Below are 24758 nucleotides of genomic sequence, written 5' to 3' on the forward strand. Positions count from 1 at the left end.
GTATATGAACCACATGTGTTTTATGAACGTGCAGAAGCAAAAATGTCCCTCTACGCTCATGTACCATAAGTGTTTCAGGTAGAAATACCCTACATCTGTTTTTTTTTTTTAATTATTATTATTACTAAAGCTATCCTATGACTACAAAAAAACAAATTATTCAAAAACCCCTGTTGGACTTGTCGGTCAATTTTGCATTTTTGTATTGGGACGGGGAACATGTTAAGGCCCCCAATTAGCTCTCCGCCTTGGCTTTTTAGAAAGTCCTCAGTCCTTTTTGCTATAGCAACATTTCCTAAATCCAACACCAGTTCATACCAGCGTTGGTTTGAAGAATACGTCGCACCATTTAGACCTGAATGGAAAATGATCTACACTGATGGTTCAAAAATTCTGGACCACACCACGCTTGCAGTAGTGAATGCTGATGATGAAACAATAACGAAGGGTCAAATACCTTACTACTGTTTTGTGTACACAACAGAAGCTATAGCAATATCCATGCCATAATAATTGCCATAATCAAAAACTAATGAAACAACAATAATTTGTTCGGATAGCAAGTCCACCATATCAGGTATCATGAACATAACAAACAAATCACCACTTATTTCAAGCATACGGAGCATATTAATTGAGCATCAAAATAAAGTCAAAATAATGTGGATTCCTGACCACGTTGGTATTAAAGGGAATGAGCATGCCGGCCAAAAAGCTGAGCCTGCAGCAATGGAAACGTTTCACACATTTGATTGTATGCTGAAGAAGGACATCTACGGACTAATTAATAAATATTTTGATGCAAAAAGAACTGAGGCATAGAGAACAGTGAAACACCATTATGCAAGCATAAATACTCGTACAACTGGCACTTAACCCAACTATCTAGCCATAAGCTGTACCAAGGACATCACTGCCTTCATCCGACAACGCATTGGACATACAATCGGTACACACTCACACATTTTAAATGACAGATTACTTAATTAGAGCGGATCTGAGAAAATTGTTTTAAGCCATTAGTCTCTTTCTTCTTCTTAATTGGCGCTATAACCGCTTACGCGATTTTGGCCGAGTTTAGCAAAGCGCGCCAGTCGTTTCTTTCTCGTGCTAACCGGCGCCAGTTGGACACACCAAGTGAAGCCAAGTCCTTCTCCACCTGATCTTTCCAACGCAGAGGAGGCCGCCCTCTTCCTCTGCTACCACCAGCTGGTACCGCATCGAATACTTTCAAAGCCGGAGCGTTTGTATCCATTCGGGCGACATGACCCAGCCAACGTAGCCGCTGGATCTTTATTCGCTGCGCTATGTCTATGTCGTCGTAAAGCTCATACAGCTCATCGTTCCATCGTCTGCGATATTCGCCATTGCCAACGTGCAAAGGTCCAAAAATCTTACGCAGAATCTTTCTCTCGAACACTCCAAGCGTCGCTTCATCGGATGCTGTCATCGTCCAAGCTTCTGCGCCATACGTTAGGACGGGCATTATGAGAGTCTTGTAGAGTGTTAGTTTTGTTCGTCGAGAGAGGACTTTACTGCTCAGTTGCCTACTTAATCCAAAGTAGCACTTGTTGGCAAGAGAGATTCTACGTTGGATTTCAAGGCTGATATTGTTATCGGTGTTAATGCTGGTTCCTAAATAGACGAAGTCTTTTACAACCTCGAAATTATAACTGTCTACAGTGACGTGGGTGCCGATACGCGAGTGCGCCGACTGTTTTTTTGAAGACAGGAGGTACTTCGTTTTGTCCTCGTTCACCACCAGACCCATTCGCTTTGCCTCTTTGTCCAGTTTGGAGAAGGCAGAACTAACAGCGCGGTTGTTAAGGCCGATGATGTCAATATCATCGGCATACGCCAGCAATTGTACGCTCTTATAAAAAATTGTGCCTGAGCGATTAAGTTCTGCGGCTCGTACGATGCTCTCCAACATCAGGTTAAAGAAGTCACACGACAGCGAGTCACCCTGTCTGAAACCTCGTTTGGTATCAAACGGCTCGGAGAGGTCCTTCCCAATTCTGACGGCGCTGCTGGTGTTGAGCAACGTCATCTTACATAGCCGTATTAGTTTTGCGGGGATACCAAATTCAGACATCGCGGCATACAGGTAACTCCTTTTCGTACTGCCGTTCTATATATATATATTAGGGCGGGTCGATTTAAAAATCGCGCATTGCTCTGTGAAAATCGTATTCTAGGGATCAAAATAAGAAACTTTGCCGAAGGAACCATACCTCTAAAACGAATTTTGATGTCCCCCAATTTGGGTCGAACGAAAAATCCCACTTTGACCCATTTAGAGTGTTCCAATCAAGTCCAAATGTATGAACGACCCCCACTAACTTTGGACGGCCGATCCACCCATGCCAGTGGCACACCCCCTGGAACTCCCCTGGGGGGTTCCCCATATAGTCATTTCAAAATATCACCATTTTTGGCGTTTACATGAGAAAAGAAAATAAAAAGTTCGACCCAAATTGGGGGACATCAGAATTCGTTTTAGAGGTATGGTTCCTTCGGCAAAGTTTCTTATTTTGATCCCTAGAATATGATTTTCACAGAGCAATGGGCGATTTTTTTGCCTCCCCACAAATCGACCCGGCCTAATATATATATAATTGGCGCATATACCCTTTTTGGGTGTTTGGCCGAGCTCCTCCTCGTATTTGTGGTGAGCGTCTTGATGTTGTTCCTCAAATGGAGGGACCTACAGTTTCAAGCCGACTCCGAACGGCAGATATTTTTATGAGGAGCTTTTTCATGGCAGAAATACACTCGGAGGTTTGCCACCGCCTGCCGAGGGGCGACCGCTATTAGAAAAATGTTTTTCTTAATTTTGGTGTTTCATTGAGATTCGAACCGACGTTCTCTCTGTGAATTCCGAATGGTAGTCACGCACCAACCCATTCGGCTACGGCGGCCGCCGTATATCCTATGAATTTACTTCCCTCATTACTTAATTTCTTTATTAATTCATGTGTCGATAGTGCTTAATAATCTTTTCCAGAAAATTCACTGTCTAATAGCTTAACTTTTCTAGGCAAATAATAATCTTATTAGAGCAGTGAGCCGTAAGCCCTGGCAGCTAGTGCTCCTTTTATTGTAAAATAATAATTTAGAGTTATTTTCCATATATCAATAAATAATCTCATCTTTTGGACGAGATAAATTTTTCAACTCGCTGGCAAAAGAATGAATTAAGCTCGCCTGTGAAAACTTTATATATAAGTTTTCGCTAAAAAATACCCAACATTTCGTTAAAAATATCGAATTACAGCTCATCACACGCAGAGTTTCAAAGGCACAAAACATAAACGGCAACCCTCGTATAAACATTTGCATTATCCATCAACTATTCATGGATATCCTATCAATTACATGTAAAATATGAGTATATTAGTCCATAAATGTTAATATTTATTAGAAATCTATGCATTTATTTTTCTTGCGGTTTGATATGCGCAGCCTCAGCGACAGGTACTTTGTTTGACATATTGACAAAACAAATATTTATTATTTCACAATTAGCAATAAATTCAATCTAAGCAACTAAAAGTTCAACGCATATGCGTACTTACACACTCACACACACACACACACACACACACACAGGCGTAGCTACATACCCGTTTGTGGTTTTCTATAAGCCGCTTAGATCGCGCCGATAAGCACAAAGGCGCAGACACAACCCACATCGAGTTCAGTACAAACACCAGCTCCGCTTCGGAGGCAGGCTGGCGCGCACCTCATTGCCGTTGCGTAAATTAAGAGGCGTGAAATGCTACACTAAAACTCTATATTGGTGCGAATATATCGCTTTACGCGGTTAATAAATAAATAAATAGGTTTTTTAATCAAAGCCAATTGCTATGCACGCAAAATGCGAAAGGCCTGCAAGGCAGCCACCAACTTTAGAACTTTTTTATCTTCTTATTTCCAAGTATCTGAATATGCATTTTATTATTTTTTTTGTTGTTGTTTTGTACGCAAGCCATTTTTCTTTGCCTTTGCATATTTAACTAGCTTTCATACTGCACGTTCGTGTTGTTGTTTTTATTGCTGTTGTTGTGGTTATTGTTGTCATTGTTCTTGTCAATGCGTGCCGCTTAATAGCCTATAATTTTCAGTTTTATGTTCTAATCGTCGCGATAATGACTTCGCAGGCCGGCTGCAGCAAAAGCCGTAATCTTTATCGTCATCTTGATGTTGTAGCCCGATAATTCAAATATGAAAATTGTAATAGATTGGCTGTAAAAATCGCTCGTAAATCTGCCCACTTTGGGCGCCTACAAAAGCATAATGGAATTTCTATGTTTTACGGTGATGCAATTTGTGTGTTGCATTCGTGAAAGTATGTGGAAATTTATTGTGTTTCGTTTTGGTCTGCGTATTTGAATACCCAGCATGCGTTGGATTGCGGAAATCATAAATTTTTTACAGTTAGTTACAAATATGTTCTACCCCTCCCTCTGCTGCCTCCCGTAAAAGGTGTTGCAAAGTCATCAGACATTTTGTATTATGTCATACTTGTTTAGTACCTCTCCAACCAAACTATCTTTAACAACTTTAGTAAGTGTGGCCAAGTGTTGAAGAGCGGCGATGAAACAATGCATAGGAAATGCAAAAACTATGGTATACAAATCGCGATGGAAAATTTTCCAAACTGCGAGTGTTGACGAAAGCCTTTCAACACCTCTGCGGAAGTGAGGTGCGCTATGAGCTTTATGATGGAACTATGCAACATAAAACATGGGCTGAAATGTTCAGGGTCTAGCACATCGATGGCCCTAGTTTTATCGTATTCACCTCTTTTTCAGTTAGTACTAACCTTAAAAAGACAGCTGTTAAAATTTTCTAAATTCTATTCATTAGTTCTTAGTGAGTTGTTGTGCTAAGTCTTCAGCCACTTTTGTTATTTTCAAAACAATGAATAAAACATAATTTCATGTTATAATTTTTCACTGGCTTTTGACTTTTGGTCTCCAACCAAAACTATCCAATTGGTTCTACACAACCATTGTAAGGCAAATACTAACATATGCGGCACTAGTCTGGTTGCCCGCAACAGAAAAGAAAGGCAACCAAACCAAGCTGAGCAAGATACAAAGAACAGTGTGTATCTTAACTACAGCAGCGCTTAGCACCAGTCCTACTGAAGCGTTCAATGTACTAACTCATCTATTACCATGAGATTTACACATTAAAAGAATAGCTACTTGCAGCGCGGTGAGACTCAGAGACATAGGAAGCTGGACAACAAGGTCATACGATCACAGAGAGATCCTCCTACAGGGACCCTCACATCCTTAACTTCAAGAAAGACGTTTTCAACCGAGAGCCGAATGGGGCACAGGGAAGGTAATTGGAAGATACGATATTGAAATATACACTGATGGTTCTAAGATGAACTGCAGGCTTCCATTCTGAGCCGCTCAACGTATCTCAGTGAATTCGACTTCCTGATTATGCCGGCATGTTCCAGGTAGAACTTTTAGCGATCAGGGAAGCATACAAATCGCTAAAACTCTACAAAGAAGTTGGTGCAAGAGTAGCTATCTTTTCAGACAGTCAAGCAGCTATCAAGGCTTTAGACTCCAATTGCATTTCATCCAAACTAATTTTAGAGTATAAAGAGGAACTAGAATTGCCAATGACTAAGACTAGAAATTACTTTGATATGGGTCCTCAGATATAGGAACATATAAGGTATTGAGATAGCGGATGAGCTAGCGAGAAAATGTTCGACACTAGACATAGCATGTTGTGCCTCTAAATATAGACGGTGGTATATCTCTAAATTTGTATTGCGCTGTAGCCTATTTTTTTTGTGGCAGAACGATTTTAGATCTTGAAGCTTAACAAACTCCTGCCCAAGAATATTTAATTTTCATATTCGAAGCTGTATAAATATACAAATGATACTTGGCAAAGAAAATCGCATAAGTCTACAAAGCAAAATTACCACGACGGGCGAAAATGTTAAAATTACTTTATGAAAAAGAATAGATGTGCAATATTTTCTACTAAAACTAGATTCGTTAAATCCATTGCTATTAAAGTAATTCCTAATTAAAGTACCGTAGTTATGTACTCTTTTAATAGTTTTCCATGATGTGGTGTACTACTACTTAAAATAATTTAGTGCATAAATTTAGTATTCGACTCACCTTTTGGTTCTTTTATCACAGAATCGTTGTATGAATGAAGTTAAAACGTTTTTTGTTTGTTTGTTTGTTAAGTTGTAAGTAGTTGGATGTAATGGGATGCCACTTCGAAGTGAGTTATGATTTTTTGTTTTCTAATATCTGATTTTTAACGTCTTTTCACCTTCTTCACCCAAGTTTCTGATATTAATAACGATTGAAAGTGATTGAAGTGCTTCGAAATATTGCAGTATTTTCTGATTAAATTGTTTTATAACGAAATTGCAGGTGATTTACTTTTTCCGGAAAACAATTAGATATTATATAAGTAGGTAATTTTGTTATTTGTGGCTTGGAAATTAAACTTTCGATTATACGAAATAATTTTCATTAGTTGGAAAGAAACGAAATGATGTTAAGTGGCAAGCATTTACTTATTTAATATAATTTTTTTTTTCGCTTGCTTAGGCTGAATGAATGGAGTTGTAAAAATTGGAAAGAAACAGCGGCGTTTGAGCCAATTGTGTTTACATGGTGAATGGCAGCGCTGCGAAGCGGGGAGCCGCGTTGTTGGAGCGGTGAAATACGTTCGTTGTTTTTTTTCGCTTTTGAAGTAATAATAAACTTGAGGGTAGTTAAAAGCTAAAAATTGTTGTAATCGTAGTTCAGTTGCTGTTGCTTTTCTCGCTTTTTCTGGGCGTCGTTATTTTTGCTGAAAGTAAATATAACGAAAGCAAAAGTTGAGTCAATTTGAATAAGAAATTTAATTCTGTATGCTTATAAGTGTAGAAAATATATGCTTATATATATTTTGCTATTTTTTGTACTAAAAATGCTTGCACTAAAAGATTTTGTACTCAAATTTTCCTACTATTACATTTTTTAATAAAAGATAATAAAAAGAATTTTCTATTTTTTGTACTAAAAGTGGTTGTACTAAAATTTTTCTAGTATTAAACTTTTTTAATATATATTAACAAAATATTTATAATAAATATAATTTCTTATTTTTTGTAGTAAAAGTGTGTGTACTAAAATTTTTCAACTGTTAAATGTTTTTAATAAAATATAATAAATTTATTTTCATATTTTTTGTACTAAAAGTATTTGTACTAAAAGTGTCTGTACTAAAATTTTTCTACTATTACATTTTATTAATAAAAGATAATATATATAATTAGATTTTTTTGTACTAAAAATGTTTGTACTAAAAGTTTTTATACTAAAACCTTTCTACTATTACATTTTTGAATAAAAGATAATAAATATAATTTTCTATTTTTTGTACTGAAAGTATTTGTACTAAAATTGTTTGTACCAAAATTTTTCTAGTATTATTTTTTTTTAATAAAAGATTATAAATATAATTTCCTATTTTCGATACTAAAAGTTTTTGTACTAAATTTTTTCTACTATTACATTTTTTTAATAAAAGGCCATAAATATAAATTCCTACTTTTTGTACTAAAAGTGTTTGTACTAAAATTTGTCTACTACTACATTTTTTTAATAAAAGATAATAAATATAATTTTCTATTTTTTGTAGTAAAAGTGATTGTACTAAAACTTTCTAATATTAAATGTTTTCAATAAATTTTAATAAATAATTTTCTATTTTTGGAACTAAATGTACAAACACATGTAAAATGTTTCTACTACTACTTTTTTTAATAAAATGTTTAAATGTTTTTAAATATTTTAATCAGCATTCAATGAATATCCAAGCTATTCAAGAACATTTCTAAGTGTAGTTTAATTTGAAAAGCATTTTTACCTATGCATGTCATTCATTAATGAAAAATTTATAAAACTTAAATAATAGAACTTTACTGAAAATGTTTTTGCCAAATATAGAAAATCCGCAATTAGCAAACACAATAGCAGCAAGGTAGGAAAAAACAGTTGAAAGCAAAAGTCCAAGTTTGTGGTGAATGGTAGTCTGTCAGCGGCACGATTGACAGTTCTGGGTGTAGCTGAACACTCTCTTTTTCCACACTAACTGACCGCATACTTGCGATGTTGTTGGCCTTTTGTTTAGAACAAATAACACGCACATACATACATACAATTGTATGTGAATTATTTCACTTTCAAACTTGTCAAGTTTGCCCTGCAGGAAACTCCACTGAGGCCGAATTGATTAGCTGCTAATGAGCTTAGAACCAAATGAAAAAGTGCGCAACCATTCGCTTTTCAGGGGCCACCGTAGTCGATGCTCTAGCAAGTGTCAATTGCTTCCCGCTGCAATTCTTAATCGATTATATAGAATTATATATACTTAAAAATACAGTATGAAATAAGTGTTGCTCCTTGCGGTGGTGGCTGAGAGTAGACAAACGGCTGCAAAGGGTTAAAATAATTTTGGATGATTTTAGTTATTATTATTCAGAATTTCATATAAAATGAGAATTCTTAACTTTTAGGTGACATAAAATGAGTTGAAATCACTAATACAAATATTTAATAAAATACGTGTTTTCTTATTTTCCATGACCTATCCTAAAAATGTCATAAGACTACAGGAATTATTTTCTTTTTTTTCATTTTTTGCACTGTGAAATTTGTGGTTTAGAATAACTAACTTTTATCTTCTGAAGGCAGCTGTTGCTTCTCGCAGCAATAGCAGGGATGTGTTTAGGTGGAACTCTGTTAGGCGAAATTCTTCTGCTCCAGAAATTAGTTTCACTAACTGCGCTTTTCCCTGCAGGGTCCATCGTAGGCAGAAAACCACGTTCTAAACTATTATTCAATAATGAACTATAAAAAATATAACAGGGAATTCTGTACTACAAAAAAGTTATTGTAATACTCGTAAAATCAGCAAAATCAAGTTACTTAATATTTCAGAACAAGTTTTAAATGTTTTTTGTTCTCATTTGTTTCGTTTTATTTCCCAGTTCATAGCACACCCATTTGTTGAATGGCATACACAGGCAGGTGTACATACCTAATAATCTTTAATTTTCTATAGGTGGGTATTTAGCGTTTGCGGAAAGAAAATATAAAAGTTACAGTTAATTATAGCTGGTATTTGCTGGCGAACAGCTTTGAAATAATAGACTTAATGGTTTAAAGGAATCGGAGACACAATACCTAAATGCCCGACGTATGAAATTACAGCCGTCTATGCCTGCAAGGCAGCAACAAATTAACTCATATTTTGTTATTAAAGTAAATTAGATGAAACTACGTGTAATTGTAGGCGAGCAAGTGTTCTCGCTTTGTTTCACATGCCGTTTAAATGTCAGATATTTGAGTCCGGCTGCACATGGGCAAGCGATTGCAAACCCATGTGACAATGCGTTAGGGGAGTAAGAGTAACTAAATCTGCCTGTTTAAAAGGAGATATGCATTACGAGTATGAGTAATTTTCTGCCATCTTGTAGATATTCTTCAAAATACTAAGCTTGAAACTACAATAAATGGGCCTTTGCCTACGACTACTCAAGGCGAATTCATACAAAATGTTGTTAATAGAGCACATGATGTGTGTTTTTTGCAATATTGTGGCTTGAATGTTAAAGTTACCTGCTTTTTAGCTGTTGCTTTGTTCATTTGTTTATACTTTAACTAAAATTTGTACAGTCAAAATACCATATTGCAAAAGCAAAATACATGTAAATGTTGTTGTAGTTGCTCCAGTAGCATCACTTTAAGTAGATTCGTCTAGGTAATTATTCAGCAACTGTTCAACTTCTCTCTACCTGCCTCGTCAAGTGCAGGAGCGAAATTAATGAATCCCTCACAGAACTTTATTGATACGATGCTGGGGATGAAGACTGATCGATTTTATTGCTTTTTTGTACCTTGTATGTATGAAGCTTTGTCTCATTAGATTAGAAAACAGACTAGTTTCTGCATATTTTTTTAGTGCTAAGCCAATAATCGACTTCGTCGGTAAATAAGAAAAGATAAGAAAAAATTTGTAGGCAAAAATAAGATGGCATAAGATAATATATGGTAAGATAAAGCGAATGTAAAGTAGGATAAGATAAGAGAAAATATGAAAAGATAATATTAGATGGCATGAGGTATATGAAAAAGGGGGACTGAACTGATCTACTTGTAGTGCAAGAAAAACCACGTTCAGTTCACATTAAGAGAGATACAGATAGAGATAGAGATAGAGATAGAGATAGAGATAGAGATAGAGAAGGAGATAGCTTAGTCATGTGAGAATTTGCCAGATTCTTTGGCAAATCTGAAAATATCCTCCAGTTTCTGTGAACAAATAGTAATCATTCTCATGGCTTCCGAACTCAAGCAAAAGCAGGACACTAACAGAGAAAATGCTCAGTGGTATACGCCTCCTCTATGCAAGACAGGCAAATCGGGGCCTTAATGATTTCAATGATGGTCATTTGCTGACTCCATGCGTTGTGTCCTGTTATAATACCGATCATTCAAGTTTTAGAAGAGAGTTCGAAAGTGGTCTGTTCGGGCTTGTCAAAAACAAACTAATGTGGTCTCGAATATGCTCAATCGCCGCATTCCTAACAGTCAGAGAAATAAAAAAATATTTTTTCCAGATGGTTTAAAGACTGGATATTCATACACATAATACTCGTATTCAAAGAGACATCTCCGATGCATATGGATTTTTAAGTTTCATTTGCTCAGTTTTCAAGCGGGAGCAAATTTCTGAATACCTATACAACTACTTATGTACATTTGTTGGAAAAATAATAATAATTGACAGACTTGACTACTTTTCTTTAGATTTTTTTATGGCAATTCACATATATTTTCCAAAAATTAAAATTTTTAATTAGAAGCAAAAAATAAAAAACAATTTGAGTACGCAATTTTATAGCCCATTAAGTTGTAGTGCAATGGAGTGCAAGTTTGAAGTGGCGTAAAAGTCTGGAATTTTTTGGACAATTTGTTTGCCCGACAAAATAGACGAAATTTTTTGGTAATGCTAAAGTTTAATAAACTATAAAACTTTTTTATGATAATTTGTCGACTTTTTATAAATCTTGCATAAAGTTGTAGTACAAGGTGGCACAAAATTAATTATCCAATTTTGCTTTTGAATAAATAAAAGTGGCTCAAAATTAATCATCCAATTTTCTTTTTGAATAACTTTTTTACTGAATAAAAAAAATATTTTTAGCAATGGAAAACTTTACTTTGATCTTTACGCGGTCCATTGCTTGTCTGTTTGTAAGCCGCAGCTGTCTAAAGTGTCAGACATGATGACGTACGACACCATTTGCAAAAATTATAAATCTTCCGATAGGAAGAAATAGAAAATTATAAATCTTCCGATGCATTTTGCGCCACCTTGTAGAGTGGCCTGTGTTTTTTTCTTTCAGGTTATTGAAAAAAAAAATGTAAAAGTAATCAAAACTGATCAAAATAGCGTGATCCCATTATTTTGTTCATAAGTCTGTGTACATATATTCTTCCAACCAGTTTCTCTTCTTCTTCTTTTTCCTTGTGTGCGGTTTCACCATTTGTCGCTTTGGGTCGAGACCAAGAAACTTCACCAGCAGCCTTCCTTTGCCAAAAAAGTTATTAAAATCCAAAGCAGAGAGGTTCTTCTGAGTTTGGCCCATCCTTAAGTGGAACGGCTAAAGAACATCTGCAAAAGATGCATCCTGTTATCCTCCATAAACACAAGCTGGGACAAGTCAAGACCATAGCATCTAACCGCGTACGTTGAAGAAGCGGCCCTTTGCGTAGCGGCCCTTTGCTCCTCAAAGGAGTATTCAGGTGAAAAAAATAAAAATTCATGCGACCTTCTGAATCGCCCTTTGTATGGAAATCTAAGCAAGTGACGAATATTTGTGATTGACGGTTGTTTTCCTCATCGTTCAAGTAGTTCATAATATTCGCTTACTTTACTCAAACAACCTGTAGCTATCAAGCAAATGCCCATTTCGAAGTGTACTAATATGAGATGGCAAATTTTAGTGGAACAACTTCAACATATTTATGGGCATACCACAGTCTTCGGCATACATTCATCAGTGGGTGTGGCTGTAAGCTGGCGTCAGTCTTGCAGCAAGCGTCTTGCTATACAAATGTGCCGTTATTAAAACGCCCTGCGTGCAATTGTGTGCTGGGTTTGCTTGGACTCGCCATATAGAATCTGCTACCAATGAAAAAGCGCAAGACGCCTCGCATGATGGCCTTCCGACGGCTTTACGTTCTTAGTTATAACTAGAAAGGAAACTTTAATGATCTGAGTGATTGTGAAGCACCCTTCTAGCACACCATCAGCTTGAATAATGCTCAGATCTGCTTAGCATGACAACCGCACAATCAACAAAGTCAACATCAACATTTATGATTTTTTTTACTTGTCAAGCAATTGCGAAATTTCGCACACACACCAATCAACGAACGGAGCAGATCATCCATTGTGATATTTAGGTGGGAATCAGTTCAAGTCGAGTCAACAATGTCAATAGGTGTAATTTCTTCTTTACCGACAACCAGGCAAACAGTCGTCGCATTTATGTCTGCATATGTGGATATGTGTGCAATGGTACAAATGAAACAAGCCGCTACTCAAGAAAAAACCAAAAAACAAAAAAAATTAAAAACAATAAAATTAAGACTGGATTCTCAGCCGCCTCGGCAGTAAAAGTGGCAAATAATAAATAAAAGAACACAATTGTTTGCTAGACACTTGAAACTTTGTTGTAATGTTGATGCCGCCACTTGTTGCCAACACCGTAATGACGGTTGCTGCTGCAAACACCATTTTGTATTGTTGGTGCTGATGTTTCTGTTGCAGCAAGAAACACAAAATTTGTTGAATGTCATAAATTGTTGCGAATACGGGGGTAAAATCAACTCACAAACGCTTCCTAAGTATATTAAGCTTTGTGTCACTGTGGCCGAAGTGCGCATTGTTTTTGTTGGCTTACGACGGTGTGCATTTGTTTCTACAAGTCAACTGACAAGTCGCTTGCGCCGAAGAACAATGAGTGCCACCGCTGCGCAATGCATGCGGGAAGGTACATTTGTAGTTACATATTTGTCCATACTAATCTACATACATACATGCATACGAGCACGAGCGACTGCTGATAAGTTCGCTAAAGGTAAGTTAATCACACGACACAAACAGGCCAGATTGATATATATTTGTTAAAGTAACTGGGTGCTAGGTCCTGACGGAAGGTTTAATAGAACATTCCTAAGGATACCACAGCCTTTAAGGTCTCCGTCGCAAACCGTACTTTACACCTCTCCAATCGGACGGTGTGAGAACTTGCTGTACCCAATATGCGCTAATTTCGGTCATGTGCAAACCTCTCCAACTCGTCCGTTGGTCATCTGTAGTTCGTATGCTATCTGCCACAGCTAAATTCTTTGATCAGTCAGTAGGAATTTTTTGTCAGTTTCTTTATTCATCACCTCAGGACTAATCCTCACCCAGAGGAAGTTATAGCCATGCTAAATAAGATAATGCCAAACAAAACGCCAGGACTGGATGGAACCCCATACGAGAAAAAAAGTATATCTATTTTTTTTTACTTTAAAATCGTCGTGACAAGGTACCTACGAAACTGAAAATTTATAAATTACGCGCAATGAGAGTTTTAACAAAATTTGTTAAATTTATTGAAAAATTATACAATAATGTAGCAGAAATCTATCTCAACAACTTGAAACAACTTTTGGCGTTAAACCAGGTTGTCTATTGTCTCCAATGCTTTTCGCCTCATACCTAAAAAAAAATTTTAGAGGTAAGATAGGCCGAAATTGGAATATGAAGGTGAATCTTGGAAAATCGGCGATGATGCGTTTCAGGCAAGGAAGAAAAGTGGCTGTATATGGGAAAAGAAATAATAATCGTAAATAAGTATTGGTACTTAAGGGTGTTATTTACACCGAAAATTTCCTTTAAAAAACATTTCGAAAATAAAGACAACGCGACAATAGCAAATATAAATAAGATAAATAGCTTAAGTAATGGTTTTTTTGGGAAAAAGAAAATAAAAATTTTCAAATAACAGGTGTTATTTGTGAATGGATTGCGCTATTGAGAGACGATTAACGATTTTTTATGGCCGGAACGGGATGGTATTGATCTGGACAACGTTTTTTTTTCAACGAGACGGCACTACGTGCCACACAAACAACGAAACTATTGAACTTTTACAGGAAAAGTTTCCGGATGGTGTTAACTCTCGAAGAGGTGATCACAATTGGCCACCGAGAACTTGTGATTTAACACCTTGTGACTTTTTTCGTTGCACCCACGTGAAAGAGAAGGTATACGCCAACAGCCCAGGGTCGATTCAAGACCTCACAGATGAAACTCGTGAGGCTATCGAGGACTAAGTGGAAGATGTTCCAAGCTGTTTGCGAGCCATTCCAAATTATGCTACTCAGATGTGGGGGCATGGATAATTTAAAAATGTGAACAAATTAATTTTGCATTTCCTAAATAAGATTTTCAAATAACCTGACTGCGCACACTATCTTGACACAGGATAAGAACAAGGACACATTTATGCCCCAGCACTACATTTTTTCTTTCATTTCACAACGATTTGTTTGCTGTTTGGCAAAGGAATAGAACTATTTTTCCTCTACAAAACTATGTTAATTTTATTTTTGAGTTGTTTAATTTATTAGTTGTTTTAAGGTTTGGAAATGGAATACCCAGAAAGCAAAAATCAACTATTTCCACTTCGGGAGGTATGCCACATGATATATCATGATATATGTATGTTTGGTGGGACTGGAAGGTCATGGTGTGCTGGGAAATGCTCGAAAAGAATGCCATAGGTAACAGGAGCTCCACATTGTCCAGCTACACACCTTAAATGAGGCTATTGAACTGAAAGGACCTGATCGGTATGATCCAACCATACTCCTTCACGACAACGCCAGGCCTCATGTTGCACAAATCATAAAAGCCGCACTCCAAAAGCTCGAATCGGAAGTCCTTCAGCATCCGTCGTATTCTCGGGACCTTGCACCGTATTTTCCGCTCCCTGTCAAACCGTATGAATGGTGTTACCTTCGATACAAAGAGGTCCTTAAAAACTGGCTCAACAGCTTCTTTGACACCAGACCAGGCGATTTTTGGCGGAACGACATCATCAAATTGGTCAAGAGGTGGGAAGAGGTTGTAAACAGCAACGGCGAATATATAATTGATTAACTTACTGATATTATTATTGTTCTTTCTTTAAATAAAAGTCTTCGGTAAAAGTGCTACGAACTTATTGCCTAACCTAATACTTTAGGGACGATTTGATTAGGTAAAGAATTTCGTTGACTTTTAAAGCTAGTGGTGGGTGCATTATGCTAAACGGGCTGCATAAGAAAAACTGCCCCATCTGTAACTTAAATAAAATTGAAACAGCAGCCAGCATTTTCTAGGAAGATGCCAATCTGAAAAGTAAAAGTTCTAAAAGGTATCGATGATCAAAATTGGAGAAATCTTACGAGCTTTGTTATTGGTGCTTTGCGATGTACGCAATTCATTACTAGTAACCTTAACAGTAATATTGATCTATTTTCCGGCAAACGACTTAATATGTCAATGTTGCATGTTCATTTTAAATGGAATCCATGTTTCTGTAGTTTACTGTTTTTTTAAGTTATATATTTAATAAAAATGAACTTCTATCGATCTATCTATCAAGTCACCACATTTTCATAACTCACCACCATTTCAGGGCAACGCCGGTGGTGATCGTTCTCGCAGTTCTCTCTTCCTTGTTGAAGTAGCCGATCCCAATGTATAAGTATAAGTATGAGAAGTTGTAGAATCCTCAGCAACCAATTATGATTGTTCCAAATTTATTTTGTTTTTCAAAAGAAAAAAATAAATCATAGCTCTGTGTTACAAACTGCGATAATTTCCGTAGACGTGGTGTTGTTACTTATTCCAGGTATCTACATTACCCTCCCAGTTGACCTCGTAAAAAAACTGAAATTATTTTTACCTACAATGAGTCACTCAATTAGAATTATCAGTGATGATGACTCATTAAGACATCGCTAAGCGAGTCCTGGTATTATCAGACGCCCCTCTTGCGTGTACCTGTGCCAGCATATAGCTAATTGTTATTTCTTATTTTCTTGCAACAGTCACACTGACATCTTACGGTGGACAATTGAATGCTTTGACAAGCCAGATGAACATTTTGGCGCCATTCACACACTGCTGGGCGGTCTTTTTCAAGTGCTGTATAGGTCAAAGGGCTTAAATACGTATGAGAATATATTGTATGAGTATGAATGTATGGAAATATATGGTGGCGGTGGTAGCCGAATGGATTGGTGCTTAACTGCTATTCGGAATAGTCCAGGTTCGAATATTCGTGCTTGAAACATAAAATGATAGAAAAAGTTTTTTGTAATAGCGGGCGCCGCTGGACAGGCAATTGCAAACCTCCAATTGAATTTCTGCCATGAAAAAGTTTTTCATAAAAACCATCAGCCATTCGGAGTTGGCGCCATTTGTAGGGAAAAACATCAAGGTCCGTGTAAGTCCATCCATTAGACCAAGATAATTACGACGATATCTAATAAAGCAATAATAGAAAATGTCATTTTTGATGATAATTTCGATAAGGAGTGGATTTTCCTGCATGATAATGCAACTGTTCAGCCTTTCAAAGCAACAAAAGTGTTTTGGTAGCGAAAAAATAGCAATTTCAGAATCTCTTGCCTGCAGCACTGACTTAACGCAATCGAAAAGATATGGGCAATACTTTATAAAATCAGTATTCTAAAATGGAAGACAGTTTGAGAGCAGTAAAAGCCATAGAAGTGCCATTAATGTCGAATCCTTACAAATTCATCAATTTATTATATGTATTATAAAAAACTTAATAAAATCGCATCGAAATCGACGGTTTCACGAAGTTCTAATCAAAAGAGAATCCAACACAAATTACTAAGCTTCGAAATCTAGCAGAAAATCTTCTCATTCATACGCATTTCGTCAATTGGCATTTCAGTCGTACTGGACAATGTCCTCCATACTGACTTCATACAAAAACAAAAACTTTTATATTCTAGTTTGATATGAGCATTTCAAATGTCGAATTACCTAAAAGTCGACTTTCGAAATGCGGGTTTGCCATTCAAATTTATTTTCTTTTTAGTTGGATTTTGTTTATTGAATACAAATTTATACCTTTTTTGTCAAAATTGAAATGTTCGAAATAAAAGACCGAGGGAAAATTTGCTGATTTGCGGCACTAGTAGTATTTGCACATATTTTTGTATGAAATGTTTTTTGAAAAATATGATATGATTGTGTTTTAAAGTATGAAAAATCTTAACATCAAGTTAATGCAACATAAGGCAAGTATGAGGAATTGCAAACAGCTGAAAAAACCAAAAAAAATCGAAATTGTAATATATTATTATTCTTTCCTAAAAATAGTTTCCAAAACTAATTTTTTTAGGGAGAACTCTGATAAGCTCAGATATGTGAAATTTTTATTTTATTTTAATTTTTTAATTTGCCAAAGCTTATATATTAAAAACAAAATTATCACACAACATAGGCTTTTCGCTGTCCTGCGAGTACTTGGCTGCTCCTCCTTGATTGTCTGGGGGAATTAGCAACTTTAAAAGATGTATTGAGTTAAAATTTTGCTGCTCATGAACTTCTACAGGGCTCGGCACGCGAAGTGTAACCAATTACAAAGGCCATAAACTTAGTTTTGTAAATTACTTTTATTCAATACGAAATGAAAAATGTGTGCAAATAATACAAACTTAAGAATCAATTCACTTTTGCTCGATATGACCACCTTACCCTTGACTATGGCCTTGAGATGGTCCAGAAACGAATTGCAAGCTGCCCGATTATGACTTGCAGGTATTTTGGCCCAATCGCACACAATGGCTTTGTTCAGCGCCTCGAGCCTGGTGAATCTTTTAGTGCGGGCCTTGCTCTCCAAATGAGAATAATCTATCGGACTCGCGTCTGGTGAATTTGAGAGCCATTGTGTGGACGTTATTAAATTCTGAACGTTTTTATTTAGCCATTCATGGTTTACTCGAGCTTTGTGAGACGGTGCCGAGTCCTGTTGAAACGTCCATGGTCTGCCACCGAAATGTTTGTCTGCCCTCGGCTTCAAAGCAACCTCCAGAATACTTTTCCGATAATATTTCACATTTACCTTGACGCCAGGCTCGATGAAAACGATTGGAGAGCGCCCATTTGCGGTTACAGCGGCCCAAACCAGTACTTGCGATGGGAAATTGCTTCGAGTGGCCATACGTAGCCTCAAATTCTCGTATGAGCGTTCGGTCAAGTAAACACGATCGTTTTGAATGTTTATGAACTGCTCAATGATTTTCGGAAAATTTCATCAGAAAACACAATGTTAGGAAACTCGCCACGTTCCACAGTGCGGCCGATTCCCGAAAAGCTGGCCAAAAGTCGAAAAAAAAGTTTCTAGATAGAGTTGTTTTGTCTTTGGGTTGGCTACAGTAATGCCTTGAGTAGTGAAAACCGTTCATAGCAACGTCCTGTACCCTAAGTATCCTCTGTATTTTCAGTCGCAACGTGGCCTTCGTTTGAGCATCGTATTACTGTCGATGAATAGTGAAAGTTGTACACATTTGAAAGATTTTGTAATGGAGTAAATTGAACAAAACCAAATGGAATCATATTACGGAAGGTTAGTAAAATACGAGAAATCTTTAGTACATATCAATACCTCGACACAAAATTTTTAGCTGCAGCAATACGTAGATACATTTTTTGCAATTTTTTTAATAAAATTTGAGTTTTCAAACTGTATAGTAATACAACGCCGTCATATGCTGCTTTGAAACCTATTAAAGGTTACTCAAAAAAGTAATGGTTACTGAATAAAACAAGATTCAGCTGCTACCACTTGCTACCCGCATTGCTCGGCCGCACTGTGCGTTCGTGCAAGCGCAACAACTCCTTTGCTCTTTCGCACCGAACTTTTTTTTGCTGAGGGGAAAGATCATGTGCTTTTGGAACTTGTAAGCCTTGACCTTGAGCTCATTTTTCAATATGCGTCGAATGCTCTCTTGCGATACTTTCAGTTCTTTGGCCATTTTTCTTCCACTTCGACGTGGACTTCGTTCAAGTCGAGCCTTCACTTTCCGAAGCATTTCTGGCGTTGTTGCGGTTTTTTTGCGTTTGCAATGCTACCAATATCATTGTAACGTTTTATATTGCGATACACAAGCATTTTATTCACTTTGAGGTGGCTGAGCTCACGAACAATGGCTGGTTGTGATTTTCCAGCCAAATATAACGCAATCACATTATTACGTTTGAATTCCATCACAGAAAAAAAATTCAACAAAGCTGAGACGCAAATGCTTTTAATGGCTTATAAACAATATATTGAACTGTCATTAGAACAATTTTGGCGTTGATGTCACCAGCTGTTTTACAGATACAAGCAGTGTGAAGATGGTAACACTTCATATCGTTCACCCTGTATTCCGGGAACTTTATTAATGGCGCTATAGATTATGCCAATTTCTCTAAACCTCTGATTTTCATCTGCTTCAAGTTCACTCAAAAATATAAAAAATTTAGACACAAATCAAGCAAAAAAAAAAAAGAAATATAAATAAAGAAATAAAAGTTTCAAAAAAACGCATGTGCCGAAAAGAAATAAAAAATTTTCAAAGCATATGGCACCTACGGAAACACCGACAAACCCAAAAGCTGTAAGCGGCTAGTATGTCATTTCATATTTTCAAAAAAACAAAAAGCACGCACTCAACATTTTCTCAGTCATTACTCGTACTCACTCAGCCAATCGGACTACCGGTCGGTCGGCATCCAGTTGCACTGTTTGCTGCTCAAATTGATTTGGATGCGCGTCAGCCTGGATGCAGGAAATGCAAAATGACACAAAGCCGACGAAAGTGAGTGGAAGTGTATTCTACCTGAATACGTGGTGTGCATATGTGCACAAATACATGCATATATATATGTATATATGTATGTATTTGTGTGTATAAGTGCGTGCTTTGAGATTTGTGCTATATTAGTGCTTATGTGTGTGTGTGTGCATTGCATCTGCAAGTATTACTACAATCATTGTTGTTGTAACATTTTTGCACATTAATGCAGTTGCCGTTGCTGTCACTCGCAATTACTAATTTTTTTTGCGCTGTGCTTCTTGACGTCGCCATAGATTTGCGCCTGCCAAATTGCATTTGCCTCAAAAGCAAGAAACATAAAAACAAAACACAAAAAACAAAAACAAGTGTGGCTAACACAATTTATGATTTTACACATTTTTCCATGCACATTTTTCCGTGCACAGGCACTCATATAATTTCATGTACGTACGTGCCCCTTTTGTACTCTTTTCTTGTAGTTTCTTAACAGCGAATGTTGAGTGGAATGGATGTTTACGAGCTGGAAAACTGTTGAATCGCATTAGTCGCGCCTCATTCTGCCTTCATGGTTGTTCTGTTACATAAGTGCAGATATTTGTTATGCCCTACTAAGTGCGAATATGCACGTACATATACATATTTTTTTAAATATTCACAAAAGAACGCGGATTTGCGATATATTTACTACCAAGTAGTTAGCAAAAGTTAGTAAAATTTTGACAATTTGACATTTGAGCATAATAATATTTTATTATCTTGCCTCTGGTGTTAATGGATATGCAAAACGATTCGTTGTGGATAATTATTTAATTATTAATTTCCCAATGGTGAAGAGTTGGCGTCATTTTTATTTGATAGCCAATTTATGGTGTTAAAGGCGCCAACCACTCTAAGCGTGTCTTTCTACGCCACGTGAAGAGCGGCGATCCCCGCCAACCAATTTTTGCTATTTATAACAAAAATAGCGTTTGCGCTAATTTATGCAGAGTTGATTACCATATAATAAATTATTTGAAATTTCGTTTTAGTTTATTTTATCTTGAACCCATAGACACCAGCCGTGCTTACTATTCGCAAACTTCGTCATTCAATTTTGTTTTTGAATAAATTTTACTACTAATACTAAGTAATACGAAATAAAATTTTAATAGTAAATTAAAAAAAATTACTTTAAGTGTTGAAAATCTTTATTTTGACTCCCAGCATCGCGTTTGACATTTTCTACATATAGATATAAGGTGGCGCAAAATTAATCATTGCATTTTGATTTCGAATAATTTTTTTACTAAATAAAGGTGGCGCAAAATTATTCATCCAATTTTTTTTTAATAACTTTTTTACTAAATAAAGGTGGCACAAGTTTAATCATCCAATTTTATTTTTGAACAACTTTTTTACTAAATAAAGGTGGCACAAGTTTAATCATCCAATTTTATTTTTGAACAAATTTTTTACTAAATAAAGGTGGCACAAGTTTAATCATCCAATTTTATTTTTGAACAACTTTTTTACTAAATAAAGGTGGCGCAAAATTAATCATCGAATTTTTTTTTTGAATAACTTTTTCACTAAATAAAGGTGGCACAAGTTTAATCATCCAATTTTATTTTTGAACAACTTTTTTACTAAATAAAGCTGGCGCAAAATTAATCATCGAATTTTTTTTTTTTAATAACTTTTTTACTAATTAAAAAAATTTTTGAATAACCTTTTTACTAAATAAAGGTGGCGCAAGATTAATCATCCAATTTTACAATATTTTTGAATAACTTAATAACTTAACTTAATCTTATATATAAAAATGGAGACGTTTTTTTGTGTTCGTTAGTCGCCGATTCACGCCTAAACGCATTCACCGATTTCAATCAAACTTTCACAGATCATTGGTATTGGTCCATAGATGATTTATGTGAAGTTTTAAAGAAATCGGTAAAATTATGCGTGCGTTGTGTAAGTGTGAAAAATACAATATTTGCGGGTTTCCCTGATACGGACATTACGTATACGGAATGAGAATACACGCAAATGAATAGAATATACACAGACATTAATAACATTGTTTCGATGTCGAGTCACATATGCGGCTGTATTATTCGTAACGCAATAGTTGTCCTCTCTTTTCTTTTCTTTTTATGCATGCGTGACACGGTATCAAAGCACATTGCTTTTTTTTTAACTGGAAAAAATTTTGAGCTTCATTTGATCGTTTAATTATTTAGATAAAATAAAAATTCGTTAAAAATATTTGATTCCATTAATAACCATAAGCCTGTATTTTTCGAAGTTCAAAGTTTTTGGACAAATATTGAAACGTTTACTTAAATTAAATGTTAAATACATATATATAAATGCGCAAATGTAAAAGTTTAGATGGATTTAAAATATACGAAACTATTCAGCGATTGAATCCATACATTTTTTGAAATCCATCAATATGGATCGACATTTGCCATAAATGTTCTTTTAAAAAATAAAATGTGTTAATTTAATTGAATTAAGATCAGGTTTTTTTTTTAAGCTGATGGCCTAGCCGCTAATGTTTTTTAATTCAATGTAATTGTAATTCATTAATTTTCCAATTTAAAAAACAAAAAAAAAAAAAGGGTAGGTTTCTATTAGCATATCTTTGTTCATGGGTTTGCGTAATTTTTTTGTGGTAAAAGTTACAAACCAAGAAAAGAAAACGCGAAAGCCGACGAGCAAAATGTAAAAAATAAATCCTCCTGTATGTATATATACTCGAAAAAGTTATGCCAACACTTTTTTCATGCATTTAGGTAGACAATTTTATATGGGCAAACGAACGTTTACGAGACAAATGCCTAAAAGCAGGTATAACTAAAATAGCGCTCTCAGGGATTTCTGTTACAATACTTCTGTAAATTTCATGCTCCAAGTGTCCGAGCATTGGTATAGCGCTGAAGACAAATGCTCAGGATATAATACAAAAATGCATATTTACTTGATTTCACATAGTAAATTATCATTGTTAAAAGAGAACAAGTTTGTATTAGGCAATAATTAAATAATGCAACCTTATGTGCTGCTTTGACGAGTGGGAAAACCAAAATAAATAATTATATTTGTATGTGTGTTTAAAAGAGTTGGATTATTTTGTGAGTGTAAGCAGTTTCAAAGCCAAAGAGTAGTTGCAACATTAAAAAGTACCTGAAACACATTTTCATTTAACAACTAAAATAGCAAATATGAGCAAAATATGTACTTTCTTCAATTTTCTTCTGTTGCCAACTTTCTGAAAAACGTGAATTCACCGCGATGCGATACAGAAACAAAAAGACAGCGACAGCGTGCAGAATTAAATAGTCATTTTAGTATACTTTTGGTGTTTACTTATTCAACTAAATGCATGTATTAGTTTAAAAAAAAAAAAAAAATTTGCAACTTTTTTTTAATTATTTCTAAAGATTACTTTATTTTTGCCAAAGAGCAACCTTGCGTACAGAAAATTGTGTTGTACTTAAAACTTCACCACTATAAACTTGGTCCGTATGAAGGACTTTCACCACGGTTTGTTTACTGGATATACTGAGGTCAACATAATCAGCTGTATCAAAACCATTTGGTGAGTGGTCAATAATTTTAACGTGTGTTTTTCATTGTTGTTTTTTTTTTTTGGGAAAAAATTTATGAAAATAAAATATATTGTGCGTAAAATTTTAATAATCAGTGAAAATAAAAAAACGGTGGTTTCGTTGTTGTTGTTAGCGATTGTAATGCACATTGTAAGTTTTTCATGTTTTTTTTGATTAAATTCATTACTTTTCAATTTTTTTGTTTTAGCTTATTTGAAATCAACTTATGCGGCCAAAAGAATTAGAAATTTAATTTCAACAATAGAAAAAAGAAAATTATATTACTTATATTTTCTTCGCTTTATTTTAGAAATGCCACGTCCGCGAAGAATTGATATTGGTCGCCTGTCGCGTAGAACGCAAAATAGATCAAATGAAAGGCAAAATCAATCACAAGAAGAGCGAGAAATTCAAAACCAAAATCAAAGGGAACGTATGGCCAGATCAGAATGACAATAAACAAAGTACTGGAATTATGCGGAATTGACTTAGAATATCCATGCTTATACCACAACTCAGGGCAAAACAAAAAATGTAGTTTACGAAAAGGCTTTGCGTTAGTTTAAGTTTAAAATTAACATTAATTTTATATTGTAAAAAAAGAATAAATACACAAAGAGTGAATTTAAATCCAGTGTTCATTATTCATTTCTAATTTTGATATGCCTAGCGAAGCAGGCAGAGGGTCCGCTAGTAACTAAATAAAAATAAAACGATTTTTGTTATGGAAATCTTTATTTCAACTCACAGCGCGGTGTTGCACATTTCCTCCATATACAAGGTGGTGCAAAATTAATCATCATGCAATAACTTTTCATTTATTTTCGGGTGAATTATTATACATTTTTCTCTAGTTCTGGAGGAAGTCAAGGCAGCATTTAGGATCTTTATTGTACATTTTATGTACAAAACTAATCATCGAATTTTGTTTTTGAATAAATTTTTTACTATATAAGAAAAATGACTTTAAGTGTTGAAAATCTACCTCAAGGCAAAGCTTTAGGATCTCTATTGAGCATTGTAAATACAAGGTGGCACAAAATTAATAATCAAATTTTGTCTCTGAATCATATTACCAATAGATTTAGAGTAACACCACCTGGATGTTCGAAACTTCGTCTTGCGCAAGCTGCACAGTCGCAAAGGATGTACTCTGGCGTGTCATCGCCCAAATCTCGAAAAC

At 35.5% G+C, this 24758-nt stretch overlaps 1 protein-coding gene across 1 annotated transcript in view; it reads right to left on the bottom strand.

Moving 5' to 3' along the window:
• LOC128857043 (uncharacterized) overlaps positions 1–6853 on the bottom strand; it is an 81631-nt gene extending 74778 nt beyond the window's left edge. Inside the window, exon 1 of the mRNA XM_054092572.1 lies at positions 6168–6853. The gene's annotated coding sequence lies outside the window, so the exon portion shown is untranslated. The remainder of the gene's footprint in view (positions 1–6167) is intronic.
• Between the last annotated feature and the right edge of the window lie 17905 nt (positions 6854–24758).

Source organism: Anastrepha ludens, chromosome 3 (assembly GCF_028408465.1).
Source record: "Anastrepha ludens isolate Willacy chromosome 3, idAnaLude1.1, whole genome shotgun sequence".
Classification (NCBI taxonomy): domain Eukaryota; kingdom Metazoa; phylum Arthropoda; class Insecta; order Diptera; family Tephritidae; genus Anastrepha; species Anastrepha ludens.